Genomic DNA, 17,899 nt, shown 5'->3' on the forward strand with positions numbered 1-17,899 from the left:
AAATAATTTTGAACAGGTGCCTGTTAAGGCAAGGGTGACCATTTAGATGGAAAATAGAGAGAGGATCTGCCTCAAGTCCACACAGGATAGGACGAGGGTGGATCAAATGTCCAGAGCTGTTTGAAAAGCCTGGTGGGCTAAAAGGAGGTAATCCAGGCCCACCCATGGCCTTGTGGTAATAAGCTCAGAGGCTGGAAGGGAAGCCTGGCTGGAAGGGACTTTGAGAAGGTATGTGGGCCAGGCTTACACCAGCCCAGCTCCCGTTCCTTGAAGCTGGCGCTGCTTGCTCTAACCTTTGACCCCCTGCACAGCCCCACATGGAGGAAAGGACTGGGCAACTGCACTCTTGTTCCTCTAATGCCCCCACTGCAAAAATAACCCCCAGCTGCTCCAGTAGTGCTGGAGGGCATGGGGACCAGCCCAACTTTACACTTCACACTGGAGTGCTGAGAGCAAAGGGCAACCCACTCAAGCGAGCATCGGATGCCTGAAGCTTCCCCTTCCTTCTCCGAGTGTGGCAGCTGCAGCCAGAAGGAGACCCAGATCACGCTTGCAGTCCCAAATACTTGGTAAGCACACAGGAATTGCAGCAGAGGAGGTAGCCATTCCTGGGTGCCCAGGCTCCCCTCGAGAGGGAATGCAAAGTCAGGGACAGAGAGCTGCTAAAAAAAAAAAAAAAAAAAAAAAGTCCACGGAAAGCCCCCACCTATGGGGAAGTCAGAGGGAAACTGAACAGGCTTCTGTCTGCCCCAGCGTCAACCCCAGGAAGGGACAGCTGCTGTGACCTGGACATGATAACAAGGAAACAAGCCAGAACAAAAGTTGCAGGAACTGGAGCCCAGCAATGTCCAATGGATGTGAAAGGCACGGGGTCCCTTTTTAAGAATGGGGCGGGGGCAGGAAAGACGAGGGAATTGCCCAGATAAGCCAGGAAAGATGCTGTTGTTTTTCAGTTTACTTATTTATTTTGAGAGAGAGCATGAGTAGGGCAGGGGGAGGGATGGAAGGAGCGGGGAGGAGTGGGAGAGAATGAGACAGAAGGAGAGAGAGAATCCCAAGCAGGCTGTGCACCGTCACCACAGAGCCCAACGCAGGGCTTGATCCTACAAACTGAGAGATCATGACCTGAGCAGAAACCAAGAGTCAGACGCTTAACCAACTGACTGAGCTGCCCAGGTGCCCCAAGATGCAGGTTTTTAAGTTCCACACTATTTCAAGGTAAAGGAGTTTATTTTTAACAGTTGGTTCAAGACGCTGCTTCATCACTTTCTTAATAGAGCTCATACATATTCCTCTCTGAAGGGAAGACACACTTCTGTGCTCCAGGGCCTCCTTTGAATATGGAGACCTCCCCTCTTGTAGCTTTCTAGACACTCAGGCTAAGAAGGTAAATACCTCCTACAGAGACAGCCCTTTCCATTTCTCAACCTGACGGTCTCCCATTAATTTGTACGTCGCTTCTGTGAAAGTGACCAGCGTCTCCCTCTGCCTGGTAGGCAGAATAGTAACTAGAACAAGCAGACGGAAGTGCAAGGGCACCCAGCAAAGTATTGGCAAAGTGCCCGACTCAGGATGCCTGTGTCAGCTTGATAAGTCCTCCAAAGCACCATACTATCGTTGCAGAGTGAGAACTGCAGGGTGGGGAGAGAGGTAGGGACGATGCTGATGATGCAAAATGCTGGTAACCTTGACTCACCCAGTTTTTAGATTCATCAGTTTGAGTATCAAGAGACTTGCTTTTCTTCTGTCTCTCTCCCCCTCTTTCCCTTTGGTCAGCTTTTGGAGCTTTTAAGCACCACACCACCTGAAAGCATGCTCTTAGATTCTCTCCAACCCACAGACTGACAAGATCCTGGAGTATTAGATCATTTCCTACTGAAATAATATCTGCTCACTCTCCACCCCAAACGGCACACTCTCAAATTTTCTGAAATGAAATCAGCAAATATTTATTGAGTACCTCTCCTCGGTATCCTGAGTGTAATCATGAGATCAGGAAGATACAATGGCTGTCTTCGAGGAGCTCATGTTCTATCTGGGGAGGACACACACACGCGCGCGCACACACACACACAAAGTAACTGTTCAAAGACAACAAATGAGAAGACACCATCAAGGTTTCATTTGTTATTTTTCCAAAAGCATGGACAAAAACTGTTGTATTATTTAGATGAAGGAGGGACCTTCAGCCCAAGTTGCAAAGAAGGCTAAAGACTTCAGGAACCAAATAGGACTGTGATAGCATATGGCGTAGGTTAAATTGTGTCCCCCTCCCAAAATTCCTGTGTTGAAATCCTAACCTGAGGCCCTCAGAATGTGCCCTTATTTGGAGACCAGGTCTTTAAAGAGGTAATTAAGTTAAGATGAGGTCATGAGTATGGGCCTGAATTTATCAGTAGGATTTGTATTCTTAAAAGAAAGGGAAATTTGTAGACAGAAGCTCAGAGAGAAAAGACAATATGAAGAGACACAAGATGCCCATCTGCAAGCCACAGAGAGTGCCCTCAAACAGACATGTCCCTCACAGCCTTCAGAAGGAAGCAACACTGCTCCCACCTCGATTTTGGACTTCTAGCCTCCGGAGATGTGAGTTGCTAGATTGCTTTTTAAGCCACCCGGGCTGTAGAACTCTCTTAGGGAAGTCTTTTCAAGTGAAAAGAATACCACTTGACACACGGGTCAGTTCTGAGTAAGCACAGGAGGACGAGGAAAGCCTTACATGTGAGTGAAACAGCAAAAACGAAGTAAGCCAATCAGAACGCTAGGCATAGTCTGAGACAAGCAATTTACCTAAAGCAAAATGTTCACATAGGAGAGTGGCAGAACACAGCTGGTCAGGTTAAGGAGTCTTCAGGTCTCTGTTCCACACTAAGGAATTTGGAATTTATTCTAAAGGCAGAGGAGACGTTTGGTGGCATTTCATCGGGGGTCATGTCCTAATAGCAATGGTGTGTTAGCAGGTCGGAGAGCAAGAACGATTAGAAAAAGAAGCCTAGAAGAGGGTTGCTCAGTTCTAAGAGTGGTTCCTAAGCTTGACTGAAAATTAGAATCACCTGGTGCAATTGCCCGACTGATGGACCCACCCCCGGATACCCATGGCATCACTCTGGGAACTTGTCATGTACCTCGTGTGGCACAAAAGACTTTGCTGACTTACTTGAGGATCTTGACCTGGGGAGATTATCCCAACTTGTCTGGAGTGTAGCGTCGGGGGCTCAATGTGATCACCAGTATCCCTGCGGGAGAAACGTGACATGCAACCTAGAACAAGAAGCAGGCGATGTGACGTCTGAAGCAGGGGGAGAAAAGGCCACATGATGGGACCACTTATGAAGCAACCAAACAGCTTCTAGAAGATGGAAAAGCCAAGGAAACAAATTATCCCCTAGTGCTTCCAGAGGGAGAGACAGTTTTAAGTTTGGCCCAGTGAGACTCATTTTAGATTTCTGGCATCCAGAACTATAGGAAAATAAACTTGTGTTCTTTTAAGCCACTAAGTTGGCGGTAAGCTTGTTACAGCAGTCATAGAAAACGAATATACCTGGGGAAAATTTATGCAAGTTTGATATCTGGGCCTTTTTCCAGAGCCACTGAACCTGAGGGTGGTCCAGGCATTGCTAGCATCTCCCTGGTGGGCTGCTAAGTTGAGAGCCTCTGAGGCAATAGGAGGCAGTATCCAAGACCTGGAGCAGGAACCATGCTGGAACAAGGAAGAAAGAAATACTCAAGATATCGTGAAGAACAAAACAGTTTTTCCGAGGCTGCGGAAGAAGGGCAGGTATGCTATGACCGGGGTGGGCTTGTGCTCAAGTACTCATACAAATGTGCAGTGAGAACTGAGGAGAATGCAGGGCTGGAGACAGGATTTGGGAATGATCAGCAGAGGTGGAAGTTGAAGGTTCAACAGCGACATATCCAAGGGAGTTTTGAATAGAAGAAAAAAAATGGGAGTGAGGAAGAACAGAACCATGCCTCTCCCATACAATCGTCAAGAGTGGGAAGAGTGAGTAGACAGAAGTGTATTCATCAGGTTCTCCCGACCAGTAGAACTAATAGGATATATACACACACAGAAATATTTATTAGAAAGCATTGGCTTACACAGTTATGGAGGCTGAGAAGTCCCCTGACCGGCTGTCTGCAAGCTGGAGGCCCCAAAAAGCGGGTGGTGTGCCTCCAGTCCAAACCCAAAGGCCCGAGCACCAGAGGAGCCCATGTCCAAGAGCAGAAGACGATGGAGATCCTGGCCCAAGCAGAGAGCAAATTTACCCCTCCTCTTTCATTTTTGTTCCACTCAGGCCCCCCAACAGATTGGATGATGCCCGCCTGCATCAGTGACGGCTACCTTCTTTACTCAGTTTTTGGATTCAAACGCTCCCCTCTTCCAGAAATATCCTCCCAGGCACACCTCGAAATAATGGTTTACCGGGTATCTAGGCATCTCTTAGTCAAGTTGACACAAAATTAGCCATCACTAGAAGGTAAAGTCAGAGCAGTCGAAGGAGCTTCCGGATTATAACATAAAAGCATGGTGGTGGGGAAGCGTGAGGGTAGAGGAAGCAAAGCATGCGTGGAAGGTGGAGAACACATCATCATCACGTGGTGCACAGACGGCAAAGAGAAGGAAGACTAAGAAATGATGGCTGGTTAAAGGTTATCTATCAGTGACCTTTGAGAAAGCAGTTTCAATGGTACAGAAGAGGTGGGAGCAGCAGTCAGATTCCTGGGCTACAGGAAGGAGTGGGTGAGAGGGTGTGCAAGCAGCAGTAGAGGCTGGCTTTGGGGGCTCTAGCAATGACAGCAAGCCCAAAAATGGAGTTACAGCCTAGCAAAGCAGATGGAGGTGACTTTGCATAATGGACTCTGGGGTCACACAGACCTGGCGACCCCCACCCCAGCTCCTCCACTGCCTAAAACCTGCATTAAGCAAATTGTTTACTTCTGTGTAGACTCAGTTACCTCATTTAAAAATAGCCACAAGGGGCACCTGGGTGGCTCAGTCTGATGAGCGGCGGACTTCAGCTCAGGTCGCGACCTCGAAGTTCATGGATTCAAGCCCTGCTTTGGGCTCCGTGCTGTCCGCGCAGAGCCTGCTTCAGATCCTCTGTCTGCTGCTCCCACTCTCTCTCTCAAAAATACACAAACACATAGGAGCGCCTGAGTGGCTCAGTCGGTCAAGCGTCCAACTTTGGCTCAGGCCATGATCTCACAGTTCATGGGTTCAAGCCCCGTGTCCAGGCTCTGTGCTGACGGCTCAGAGCCTGGAGCCTGCTTCGGATTCTGTGTCGCCCTCTCTGTCCCTCCCCCATTTGCACGGTCTCAATCTCTCTCTCTCTCTCTCTAATAAACATTAAAAAATAAATAAACATATAAATAGACACCACAATTACATCTACACCAAAGAGTTGCAACAATCAAATGAAAGAGAGTAGGTAACTCGCATATTTTAACCGTCTGGCACATTGGAAGTGCCAAACATTGGAATTACAGAAGAGGTCTGGAACCCCACTTTCTCATCAACAGGTTTGCCAGGTAAGATACAAGACTCACAGCTAAATTTTAATTTCAAAAAAAACCCCACTTTTAAATATAAGCATGTCTTAAATATTGCAAGGCCATACTTACACTAACAACCTACCTATTGTTGGCATCAATCTTCTGCTGCTGTAGCAAATCACCACAGTGAGTGGATTAGAACAACACAAATTTATTATCTTACAGTTACAAAGGTCAGCAGTCTGACATGGTTCTCGCTGGGCTAAAATCTCTATCAGCAAGGCTACATTCCTGCCGCAGGCTCTAGGGAACAATCCATTTTCTTACCTTTTCCAGCAACTGAGGCCCACCCACATTCCTTGGCAAGCTGCCTTCTTCCTCCATCTTGAAAGGCAGCAACTTTGCAGGCCCAGCCTCCCTTAGTCATAGCTCGCTCTGATTACAGCTGGCAGTCTCTCCACTTTTAAAGATTCTGAATAATTGGGCCCAGCTGCAGGATGGAGAAGACTCCTCTTTCCAGGCTCCTAAGCTTAATCACAGCTGAGAGTCTTTCTGCCATGTAATACACTCACAGGTTCCAAGGATTAGGAGATGTACCTTTTTGGGGGTAGACTTTGCTCCGCCTACCACATCGTTGATCTGAAATTCTAATTTAACTAGGTGTCCTGTTGTTCGCTAAATCTGGTGACCGTGACCCTACCTATAAAACTTCCTTTCATTGATTGGGGAAAGAATGGCTTAGTTCCTCCAGCCCTAGAATCCCAACTACACCTTGCATTCTTGCCATTTTGCAATCTTCCTTAGGCATCTCCCTCCACGCTGTGTTATGTAAGTGGGTTTGTGTTCAAAATTTTATGAAAGAAGTCTGTAGCTATTCGGGGAAAAATTGAAAAAAAATTATGTAAAGAGAAATTCTACTTTATTTCAACTTTCATTACAAAATGAGGTTCTGATTTACATAATAGGATTTAGTAAAGAAAAATAGAAGCTGTTCTAGGTATTTCAAGCGGGAGGAAAAATGTAATACAAGGAATTGGATGCATACAAAATTCCTGGGAGGGCTGGAAGAGGCAAGGGTGGGGAAAGCCACAAGCTTTCAAATATGTGGCTAGCTTCAAGAGACAGGAAGTTTCAGGGACTAAAGGAAACTGCTGCTGGTGATGTCATCTGCTTCCAGCTCTGAGGAGGATGATTCACAGGAGAATGGGATTCTATACAAACTCTGATATCTCCTGACACCCACACACCTGCCCGCTCCTGACCGAAGAGTAATAACGTGGCTTCTGCCTTTCTTCTCCCTTCAAAATCTCCTGCCAATACTTCTGGTCATCAGCATAGGGCTTGAAAACTACCCATAAGGGACACTGGGAAATGTAGTTCCCAGGCTTCCAGCCCTAACAATAAGAAGGAAGTGCACAGCAGATACAGTTAAAGAAACAGAACTCAAAAGAATTGAAAGCAGAAAGCTTTTGCCAACGGAAAAGGAAAAATCATGATTTTATTATCGTAAGATACCCAAATCCTTAAGTATGTACACCCAGCTGCAACGTGAAAAAAAATTTTTTTTAAGTTTTTATTTTTATTTCTTTATTTTGAGAGAGAGCAAGCAAGCCCTCACGCAGTGGGGAGGGGCAAAGAGGAAGAGAGAGAGAGAATCCCAAGCAGGCTCTACACTCTGTGCTGACCCCAGTGAGGGGCTTGATCTCATGAACGTGACATCATGACCTGATTCGAAATCAACAGTCAGATGCTTAACCGAATGAGCCACCCAGGCACCCCCAACTTTTTCTTTTAAAACAATATTTTGTTCATTTGCTGTGGCTGTCCCATTGTCTTCTGGGTTGTCCTTCCCCTAGGATTTCACTGACTACGTACTCTTGGCCATCAGAATTTTGTTTTTCCTGTCTAAGGTGGTAACTGTAAAAAGAGGAATCTCGGTAAATATGTTTATTTCCAGGACTAATTCCTGACTTTTATTATCTATTGCTATGGAACAAGCTGCACGCTAAAACTTAGTGACTTCAACAATCGTTACCTTTTTTTCAGTTGTGTGGGCATGGAATTCAGGGAAGGGCTGGGATGTTCTGCTCTCCGTGGTGTCAGTGGAGTCACTCAGCTACATTCAGTAAGTGGCTGGCAGACTTCCAAAGGACTTCACTTACGTCTGGTACTTTGGTGCCTCTCCATATGGCATCTCTCTGTCCATGCGCTAACCTAGACTTCCCCACAGTTCAGTCTCAGGTAGTTGGACCTCACACATTGTGGCTGGTTTCCCAGAGGGAGAAAGCAGAACCTGCCAGGGAACAAATCCCAGAATGTCACTTCTGCCATATTTTACGGGTCAGAGAAAGTTGCATTGGAGAGGAGGAAACATGGGCTGTACCTCTTGAAGGGGAGAACAGGAAGTGTGCACAGAGAGGGAAGGAATTGATTGGTGGCCATCCTTGCACACTGACTTGATTCTATTCTCCTAACTACTAACTTCGATTCTTACTCTCTTAGATTCTATCCTTACCTCACAGTTAGGAGCATGCTGTTCTGAGCCTTAACTTTCATCCTGTTTCTTCTTATCCATCAGTGGCCTCTTTTTGCTTATGTAGCCTATTAATAATAAATGCTTGAGCAAGTAACTCAGATATATGTACATATATATGCAAATATAGTACACACATGTTCCATTCCAATCTATTTGTTAAATATTAGCTAAGTTTAATGTCTTTTTTTTTTTAACATTTATTTATTTTTGGGACAGAGAGAGACAGAGCATGAACGGGGGAGGGGCAGAGAGAGAGGGAGACACAGAATCGGAAACAGGCTCCAGGCTCTGAGCCATCAGCCCAGAGCCTGACGCGGGGCTCGAACTCCCGGACTGCGAGATCGTGACCTGGCTGAAGTCGGACGCTTAACCAACTGCGCCACCCAGGCGCCCCTTCTTTTTTGTTTTAATAAACAAAAATATGAACAGAGATCTTACGCTATGTTTTTACGCTTCACTCTGAAGATCATTCTTCCATTTTAGTCTCATCATGGCTTTCCTGAGTTTCCTCATTAATTCCCTATCCAAGCCTCTTCTAGTACCTGCAAGATGACTTCAAGATCTGGCTTCTTCTTTTATCCTCTTTATTTGCTGAGATGTATCAGATATCTAATACAGCTTGACTTTGTTCCACATTTCACAGTAGGTATTCTAAGAAATAAATATATAAATTATATATACAGTATGTACCAAAGCTGAGCATTGCCAAAGCTTAAGATTTATAGTGGGGTAAAGTAGGTTTGTTGTTGTTTTTCTTCTTCTTCTGTTTTTAAGTAGATCTCAGGTACTCTCATCCATCTTTAAAAAAAAAAGTCAGGGGCACCCGGGTGGCTCAGTCGGTTAAGCGTCTGACTTTGGCTCAGGTCATGATCTCACAGTTCATGAGTTCGAGCCCCGCATCAGGCTCTGTGCCGACAGCCTGGAGCCTGCTTCAGATTCTGTGTTTCCCTCTCTCTGCCCCTTCCCCACTCACACTCTGTCTCTCTCAAAAATAAATAAACATTAAAAAAAAATTTTTTTTAATAAAAATTTTTGAAAAAAGTCATTTGGGGGGCACCTCGGTGGCTCAGTTGGTTAAGCATCTGACTTAAATTCAGGTCATGATCTCAACGGTTCATGAGTTCCAGCCCCACATTGGGCTCTGTGCTGACAGCTCAGAGCCTGGAGTCTGTTTCTGATTCTGTGTCTCCCTCTCCCTCTGTCCCTCCCCTGCTCACACTCTGTCTCTCTCAAAAATAAATAGTAAGCATTATTTTTAAAAAAGTTGTTTGGGAATTCAACACTGATGACAATTCTTTGTGTTCTCTCACAGAGTGGAAGAAAGAATAATCTAAGCGTATGCATGCCTTTTCATCTCTGTGTCCTCAGAGTTCGAGCACAGATGCCAGCAAATAGTAGGTGCTTAATAAATGTTTGTTATACTAAATGCTGGCCCCTTACATTTATCTATCCAAGTGGAAATGTACACTTTGCTTCACAATTACTTATCAAGAAATTCTGAGACACATAAATGTGCTTTCTATAATACAAACACAAAACTCAGATCATTCTCAAAGGTATCAAATAGAAGGTATAGAAGAAACAAAAAGAGATTGGACAGCACACTTATAAGTACTCTATCCTCTTAGTTATAAGTACAAATTAATTTCCTTCTAATCTTTACAAAAAAAAAAAAAGTATGTGGGGGTGTGGAAACAGAAGACGGTGGGTCTTAAGGCAATGAGCAAGGGTCGAAGGATTTTTAATCATCCCTTGTGATCTGTAGTGCATTTCTGTGCCAGGATTATCTCCAAACAGGCCTCAGAAGAAAAGAAGGAGAGAAGGAGGCCAGCTTCCTTTTTAATCCAACATGAAGCTACATTGTGCAGAACCCAGATGGCTAGGCTGCAGAAGCCTGTGACAGCTTCAGAAGGAGCAAGGAGAAACTGTTCATGGGTCAGGAGAACCCCAGAAAGCCGGTGGGCCGCCCAGGGCCTCCCTTGGGGCAATTCCTGTGCTTCTGGCTGCCAGACATGATGCATACCTCCGGGACCTGAGTGAAGGCCTAGGGGGGGTGCTCTTCCTCTCTCCTCTTGTCTAATTTAATATGGTTTCTTTCTGGCTCCCCTCAAGCTTCAGAAGGGAGTGCTTGCCTACTTGACAGAGTCCTATGGAACTTTCTTAGTCCCTATTTCGAAATAAGCGCTGGAGGCAGTGCGTCAGGCAAGTGTTGAGAAGCAAGAAATATGTGCAGGGTTGTGTGTGTGGCTTGGGGGCTGGAAGGGAACCTCGCCACTGACTAGAGGCCGTTTGTTCCTTTCATTTCAAGCTCCTGTTCGTATTGTTTTCACCAAGACATTTTTCTTCCCCAAATGCAAAAACTAGAGCTACACGGCCCATCAATCTCTGGCGCTTTTTATACGAGCAAACTCTGGACTCACTATGGCTAGGAAGCAACAGCCCAGCTCCCTCCAAAGGTGCTGACAGTTCACCTCCAGGCTCCCTTCCAGTCTGTAGGCAGGGAAGGGGGGGATATCTGCTCTGGGGCAGTAGCTTCTAGGGGTTCTGCCCTAAGGTACAGAATAGTTACCCTTACTGAGACTTGGGGGGGGGGGGGTGGGGAAAGGATAGTGACAAGCAGGTTTCAAGCCTGCCTATCAGTCATTTACAGGGAAGACATTCCTTTTAGATTTTCCAAAGTCTACGTTCCCTAATCTGGGCCCTTCTCCCAAGTCTCTGGGCCTCAGCCCTTCATAAGTGAAATGAAAAGGCTGGGCTGGAGGGTCTCCTTACTGCTCTGACCTCCTCTGATCCCATGACCTCCTCATTATCAGGGATGACTGAGACCAGCAGAGACCTGAAAAATCCAGAAGAATGGAAAACCCCCAGATCTAAATTTTTTCACCTTAGAATATCATGCTTTTCTTTTTTTTAAGTTTATTTATTTTGAGAGAAAGAGACAGAGAGAGAGAGACAGAGAGAGAGGGAGAGAACCAGCAGGGGAGGGGCACAGAGATGGGGAGAGAGAGAATATCCCAAGCAGGCTCCACGCTGACAGCGTAGAGCCTGACACAAGGCTGAAACCCACAAACTGTGAGATCATGACCTGAGCCGAAACCAAGAGTCCGACACTTAACAGAAGGAGCCACCCAGGTGCCTCTAGAATATCATTTCTTGAGTTGGAATGTGCATGTCCTGAATCATGGAGACGCACACAACAAAAGGTCTGACTCTGGGGGTTTACCCATTTCTCCATCCTGCCCTCTGAAATCCTGAAAATGTCTCTGCTCACCTTTCCAAATATAACTGAGCTTAAACTACAGCCACTCTCCCTTCCCCCACCCCAACTTCTCTTTCTCATTTCTCTCTTGAGTCAGCCCTGTCCCACTGGGAGTGGGGGTGGTGCTTGCTTTAAATGCCCTCTCTGTCTTTCATCTCAGCACCCATTTTTTAAATGCTAGCACACACATATTTAACGATACAGCTTTACACAGAATGCTAAGAGGACTTTTCTTCGTATTTTACAGAGAGACATGAAACATATGGACTTTCTATTAATATTCATACCGTGGCACAGCCAAATCTAACTCCTAACTAGATGCATTACAGTTTGTTTGGAGTTTAAAGGCGTAACAACAATAATGAAGGGAGGAGCAAGACTAATTTATTTTATATAACTGAATGAGAGATTAATTTAGGAAATAATAAATGCAATTTAATATGGTCTCCTGTGCCCTGAAGTAGGTGGTGCCAGATTTGGAGGGGTGACTGCTATGTCCAGATAATCACAATCTCTCACTGTGCCGTCTCTCCTTTTGTTCCTTGTAGAGCTCTGTATGGACAGGCTACACGTCAATTATTCCCGTGTTACAGACGTGAATACTGACTCAGTGAGACAATTGAGTTGCCCAAACTGTCAAGGCAATTTAAAGGGTGAATGAAGGGGCACCTGCATTTGGTTGAGTATCTGTCTGACTCTTGCTTTCAGCTCAGGTCATGTTCCCAAGGTCATGGGACTGAGCTCCACGTAGGACTCTGCACTAAGCATGGAGACTGCTTAAGATTCTCTCTTTCTCTCTCCTTCTGCCCAACTTGTACACTCTCTCTCTAAAATGAATGAATGAATGAATGAATGAATGAATGGTGAGTGAAGACTTCCAAGGCTTCTGATTCTTAAACTTGTATCCACAGCACTGTTTAAAATATGGATGATCTTTCTGAAAGATCACCTGTTTTACCTTCTCTGCTCACCTGTTCCTGGATTGAAAGTTGGGTGAAAGTTGAAGGAAAGGGAAAAAGAGGTCAGTTCAGGGTTAAAACTCTTCTCAAAACAATTTGACCCTTGCCCGGCTGTGCTCAAATGCTGCTTCTGCTTCCAGGATTTGTAGAAGCCCATAATCACAAAAACTATCGTTCCTTTTCTCACATGTAGCTGACCAAAAGTATGTGGGCAGAATCCAACACATGGGTCACCTTTCTTTTGTCTGAAATGATAAGCTACAGCATTCATGGGGTAGGACACTGGGTGGGACATCTCTGTACAATTTCATCATCTTCCTTGCCTTGTGTCCTTTAGCAGATGTATAAATGTTAGAACTCTTGCTACCAACTAATGAAAACTTTTCATGTTTAATGTGAAATGGAGAAAAACTTACAAACTTGAAGTAACAAGAATATGAATTTAGGAAATAGAGTGATGTTCTCATTTATTCTAATTCAACGAATTCAACAATTTAGGGAAAAAATATAGTTTCAGCTCTGTGCACAATGTACTGGTAGTTTTATGGGGAGGGACCTATTGTGATTTGTTTCAAAATTCAGTTAAAAATATTGCTGCCCAGTTTTATTTGGGGTTCATGTCAAGGATTTTTTTTTCATGGTGCTTTTTTATTGAGGCCCTGAAAAGGTCTACAAATATTCAGAGTATAAAGGAGGTCTTAGAAAAGCAAAACAAAAGAAAAAAAGAAAAAACCTCAGGAATGCTAGAATTTTTTTATGAAAAATACTAAACAAAGGGTTTCTCACATTATTTAAACAAGATGAGCTGAAATGTTTATCAGTCCACTTTGTATTGAAAACTTGCAGATCCTTTTTTTTTTTTTTTTTAGTTTTCTAAATCATTTTTTTTTTACAACGGTTTTTATGCCCCAATGACAGCATTTCATTCTCTGAAGGCCTCTGACCTGATGTGAACTAAACTTCATACTGATATGGCCGAAGCAGTTTCTGGTTCTCTATTTTGGAGGGATTGGTGAGGGAATATTCCAGGGTGGTCACATCGAAAAGTTTGAAATACCCCAGCACATGTGAGCAAAACTTCTTCCGTAACTTGGAGACAGATAACCTGAAGAGCAGAATGAAAAGATGTGCAAACAGGAGATTCTGTTTCAGGGTGTCCCTACCTTTGACCAAATGGTCATTTTTTTTAGCACAGTTATCTGGTGATATTACCTTGGCAAAAAAGTGTGATAATTTTGAGTTCTTTTAGTGTTGCTGGTGGTTTTAAATGTCTTCCCGCCCCCCCCCCTCCACCCCCACCCCGCTCAGTTCAGTATTTCTCTTTGGTTCTTGCCTTTCCTCAACACACACACACACACACACACACACTCCTACTGGGAAACTTCCCTTTCCTTTTAGTCTTCACCCCACTAGAGCTGGTTGTTTGGATATTGTCGTTAACTGAATTGCCTCATTTTTGTTAAAATTATTTCATGTAATCACTTAAGATGTATATTCATTAGAAGCCTGTTAAAATAGCTTTTAAATCGAATGGATTTCAAAGGCTTCTCTGTGCCTCAGTTTCCTCATCTAAAAAAAAAATGGGGATAGTAACAAGAGCTCTCTCAAAGGAGGCTGAGAGAACTATAATGAGAAGATTCCAGGAAAGCCCTTATTAGGTGCTCAAAAACTATCTGATGCGACTGTTCTAAATTCAGACAGCCATCTTTCATTCTTTGGACCAAGATCTTGTTGGACTAAGGTTGAGGATACGTGAAGATGCTGAGATGTGCTTCCTTGGACAACTCTGAGAGGAGGCAGGGACAGCATTCAGTCACCCAGTTTATGGTTACCTACCCTTCAGGGTATCTTCCAGTTTCCCTCGGTTTGACCTCACTGGAAAAGGATAAGCTTTCCCTTTCAGATCAAGGAATAAAACGATGTTCCACTTCTCTGCCAATCCCAAGCTCCATACTGGCCCAAAGTGTGAGGGGAAAACGTAAGCCTCCTCCTCCATGTTAATTCAAATAGCTGCATTAAAGCAGCACACAAAAAGCAGGCTTTTCACTTTGATAAGGTCGCCATTCATGGGGAAGGTCAGAGACTCGGGATAAGATTTGCACCAAGAGGGGCCCCTGGCTGCCTCAGTTGGTTAAGCTTTGGACTCGGTTTCAGCTCAGGTCATGATCTCATGGTTCATGGGTTCAAGCCCTGCATCAGGCTCTGCACTGACAGTGTGGAGCCTGCTTGGGATTCTCTGTCTCTCTCTCTCTTTGCCCTTTACACTACTTGGGTGCTTTTTCTCTCAACATAAATAGATAAACATTAATAATAAAAAAAAAAAGATTGGCATCTAGAAACAGAATAAGATTAATTGGCCATTATTTATGGAAGCATCCTGTACCAGCCCAATCTTGCCACGTAAAGGGAGTCACAGGCCCCCTTCCCACCCCTTGTCATCAGGGGAAGGAAGTGACAGGGATCTGCTAGGCATCTTGGGATGCTATGTGTGTTTGCAACTTGAGACGGGATTTCTCATCTCTCTCTTGTTCTCGTTTTTTTTTTTGTTTCTTTTTTTTTTTTAATATTTTTTTTCAACGTTTTTATTTATTTTGGGAACAGAGAGGGACAGAGCATGAACGGGGGAGGGGCAGAGAGAGAGGGAGACACAGAATCGGAAACAGGCCCCAGGCTCTGAGCCATCAGCCCAGAGCCCGACGGGGGGCTTGAACTCACGGACCGCGAGATCGTGACCTGGCTGAAGTCGGACGCTTAACCGACTGTGCCACCCAGGCGCCCGTCTTGTTCTCGTTTTGTACGCCTGCTGCCAAGGCATCTCTGACACAACCCACACAAAACCTCTTCCAGGATCCTCTGCCATGTCGTCCCTGGAGCTGCTTTTTTCCTGTTTCTATTTCTCAGAATGTGAAAATTCTCTAGCAAAAGGTTTTTTATTTTGTCATGCTCAAGGTCTCATGTTTTTGTCAAATAAGGAACATCAGGAAGTCAACTGCTCTCTCTCCCTCTCTCTGGAACTCAGCCAGTGCCACACCAACATGGAATTAGAACTCCTGAACTCAAGACCCATGCTTTGTCTGCAAGCTTATCCAACCTGCATCCAGCACCAGAACTTTCCTGAGATCCCTGCCAGATGGGCATAAGTCAAGATCTAGCATATACGAGGCGAGATCTACATCAGGACGTCACAGAAGGATCAATGGACTAAATTCATCTCCCTTTCCTTCTAATATCCTCCTGAAAAATAAAAAATCAAATCGACTCTCAGCCACAGAAGTTAGTGCTAACGAGGCAGCCGGCTTGGGTATGTACTTCACTGTCTTCTGGCTACAGACCATGAGCTCAGGACTTCACCTTCCTCCCTCTCGTTGTCCTCATCTGTCACAGTGACACAGGAACTGTACATCTCCCTGGCTCTTCTTTTAGTCTTTTGCCTCCTTCCTTCCAGGTTGAACCCCCCCAGGTGCACGCGGTTGATGCTCAGCCTAGGATGCGTGATGCCTGACCTAAACACACCTTTCTTGGAAGCTTCCTGACTTGACGCAACCACCTTGTGATCACCCAAGTGGAACCTCTGGCAGAGGAGTATGAGCGGCTGATCCCTGAGCACAGGACTGTGAGCTCCAGGAAGCGAGCGTGCACTGCGTGCAGAGGCATTCCCGGAATAGTTTCAGCTGGGGAGGATGGGGCTGTGACTCACGTCCCCAGCGCACGTCTCCGAAGCGGCACGGAGTGGGCGGGGACGCTCACCCTGGGAGGGGGGCGGGGATCACCTGGGGAGGTCAGGCACTGGGGCCGGGAGCACTGACTCCTGCACAAGGGCAGCCACGCTGACTCACAAAGGAAAGCAAGAGGGCGATGACCAAATGTGAAAGAAGCAAGTCGCCTGTGTCAGGGAGGCTCTTAGAGAGACAGGAAGCATGATCAGCTGGAACCAAGCTCAGAAAAGGAAAATTCAGCGCGACTTCATGCCTCTGTTCTCGCTGAAATTTATCAAGATGCGCCTCTGCTGAGCGTAGCACTGGCGATTCTGAGAAGCCAGATGCAGCCGCCCCCTGTTCCTGGGTCCCCGCAGTCAAACGTCTGCAGGGCCTGCAGGGAGGGAGAACCCTGGTTCATCCTAGCTCCCACCGCCAACATCATCCCCCCCCCCCCCCCCCCGTGTGATCACTAGAGCTGACATCTGGTGACAGCTTCCCCAGTCAGTTTTATGGGCTGTGATCTGCCAAAGCGTGGTGGCCAGCTGAGGGAGACACTCTGCTCCCCAAGATAAGAACCCAGGCACCAGCCTGAGCCAGGCCAGAGGAAGAGGCATATGTTCTCAATGTGTCTACCCAAAGGAAGACAGCTTTTTTTTTTTTTTTTTTTTTTTAACACAAAGACCTCCTACACGCTAGCTGTGGTCTGTTCGCTGAGCCCTGGCTATATGGCAAACTCTGTGTTAAGAATCTGGTGCACATCGTCACAATTCATTTTTACAACAATCCTAAGAGGCAGATTCTTTTAGTATCTTTGTTTTGTGGATGGGGAAACGGAAGCACAGAGGGGTAGATCAATCTGCTCTCACCACATACAGCTATTTGTGTCACGTTTGGAATTTGAACACAGGCCCTGCCCCCTCCTGGTATGATTTTGTTCAGTCCTGACCATGATGATGATGATGATGGCGACTTAAGTCTTGGGGAGTGAGGATGTCTTTTGAGGCTGTGTTCTCAGGAGTCTCTTGGTCAGCCTAATGTGGCCGTTGGGTGAACAGGAAATGGTGGACTCTTAAATGCTTAGAGACATTGGCTCCATCCATCTAGGGCAGGCTGTCCCAAGGCCCACCCTCAGGGTAGGATGCGGTTAAAGTGTCCCTGGCTGAGTAGCAGGTCTGGGTGGAAGTCCCCAGGTAGCACAGGGCAAGGGGCCCTCTTGATGAACACGGACTTGATGAACACAGACCTGCTCTGTTCCCTCAATGCCCTGAACGTGGTGGACCTTCTGGCTATGCAGGGCATTTCTACAGAACTCTGCAGGAAATGACAGGATAGCCTGTCATTGGAGGGGTTGCTCTCAAGAGAGACAGCAACCTTTAGTCCAAAAGTTCTGAAGCACCAGTGCCCTTAAAATCAAACTCGCAGCCCAGGAATTGGCATGCTAGCAATTTCCCCAGGCTGTTTTGATGTAAGTAGCTCTTAACACTATTCTTCATGAAACATCACTTCGGGAAAGTGGACACTGAAAGTTTCCCTGTCAAACGAGAGCCAACAGCTTTGGTGTCTTGGCTAAACACCGTATCTTTCTAGGGCATTTTATTTTTGAAACAGAACTGAAATGCTTTGCTCACAACCAGTGCAGGTGAGTGTTCTTAGAGGGAGTGGGGGTGGGGCAACAACCTGCGATGCCATCAGTTGCTTTGAAGAAAAATCACAGGAAAAGAATATGGAAGTATGAGTGGCCTGGGCTGCATTTTGGAGGGGGGGCTGTGGTGAGCCGTTTCCCAATGGTGCTGCAAAACTAAAGATTTTCAGGTATAAAAACAAGTATCTGGAAAAGGAGGGCCTATAAGGATTTATGCCTCAGAGGGTGGCTTCTACATCCAAGTTCAGAAATGGGGGGTTTTCAGGGTAGAGAGGGAAGTGCTTCCTTTAATTTCCCACCCAGCCTCCC

The 17,899-nt window shown here is 45.7% G+C and overlaps 1 long non-coding RNA gene across 1 annotated transcript in view; it reads right to left on the bottom strand.

The window, feature by feature from the left end:
* Window positions 1-7,274: 7,274 nt before the first annotated feature.
* The window catches only part of LOC122489655, a 53,216-nt gene continuing 42,591 nt past the window's right edge, over window positions 7,275-17,899 (bottom strand). Inside the window, exons 3-4 of the long non-coding RNA XR_006298966.1 lie at window positions 8,575-8,683; window positions 7,275-7,789 (exon numbers count right to left, since the gene is read on the bottom strand). This is a non-coding gene — a long non-coding RNA (uncharacterized LOC122489655). The remainder of the gene's footprint in view (window positions 7,790-8,574; window positions 8,684-17,899) is intronic.

Source organism: Prionailurus bengalensis, chromosome A1 (genome assembly GCF_016509475.1).
Source record: "Prionailurus bengalensis isolate Pbe53 chromosome A1, Fcat_Pben_1.1_paternal_pri, whole genome shotgun sequence".
In the NCBI taxonomy this organism is placed as follows: Eukaryota; Metazoa; Chordata; class Mammalia; order Carnivora; family Felidae; genus Prionailurus; species Prionailurus bengalensis.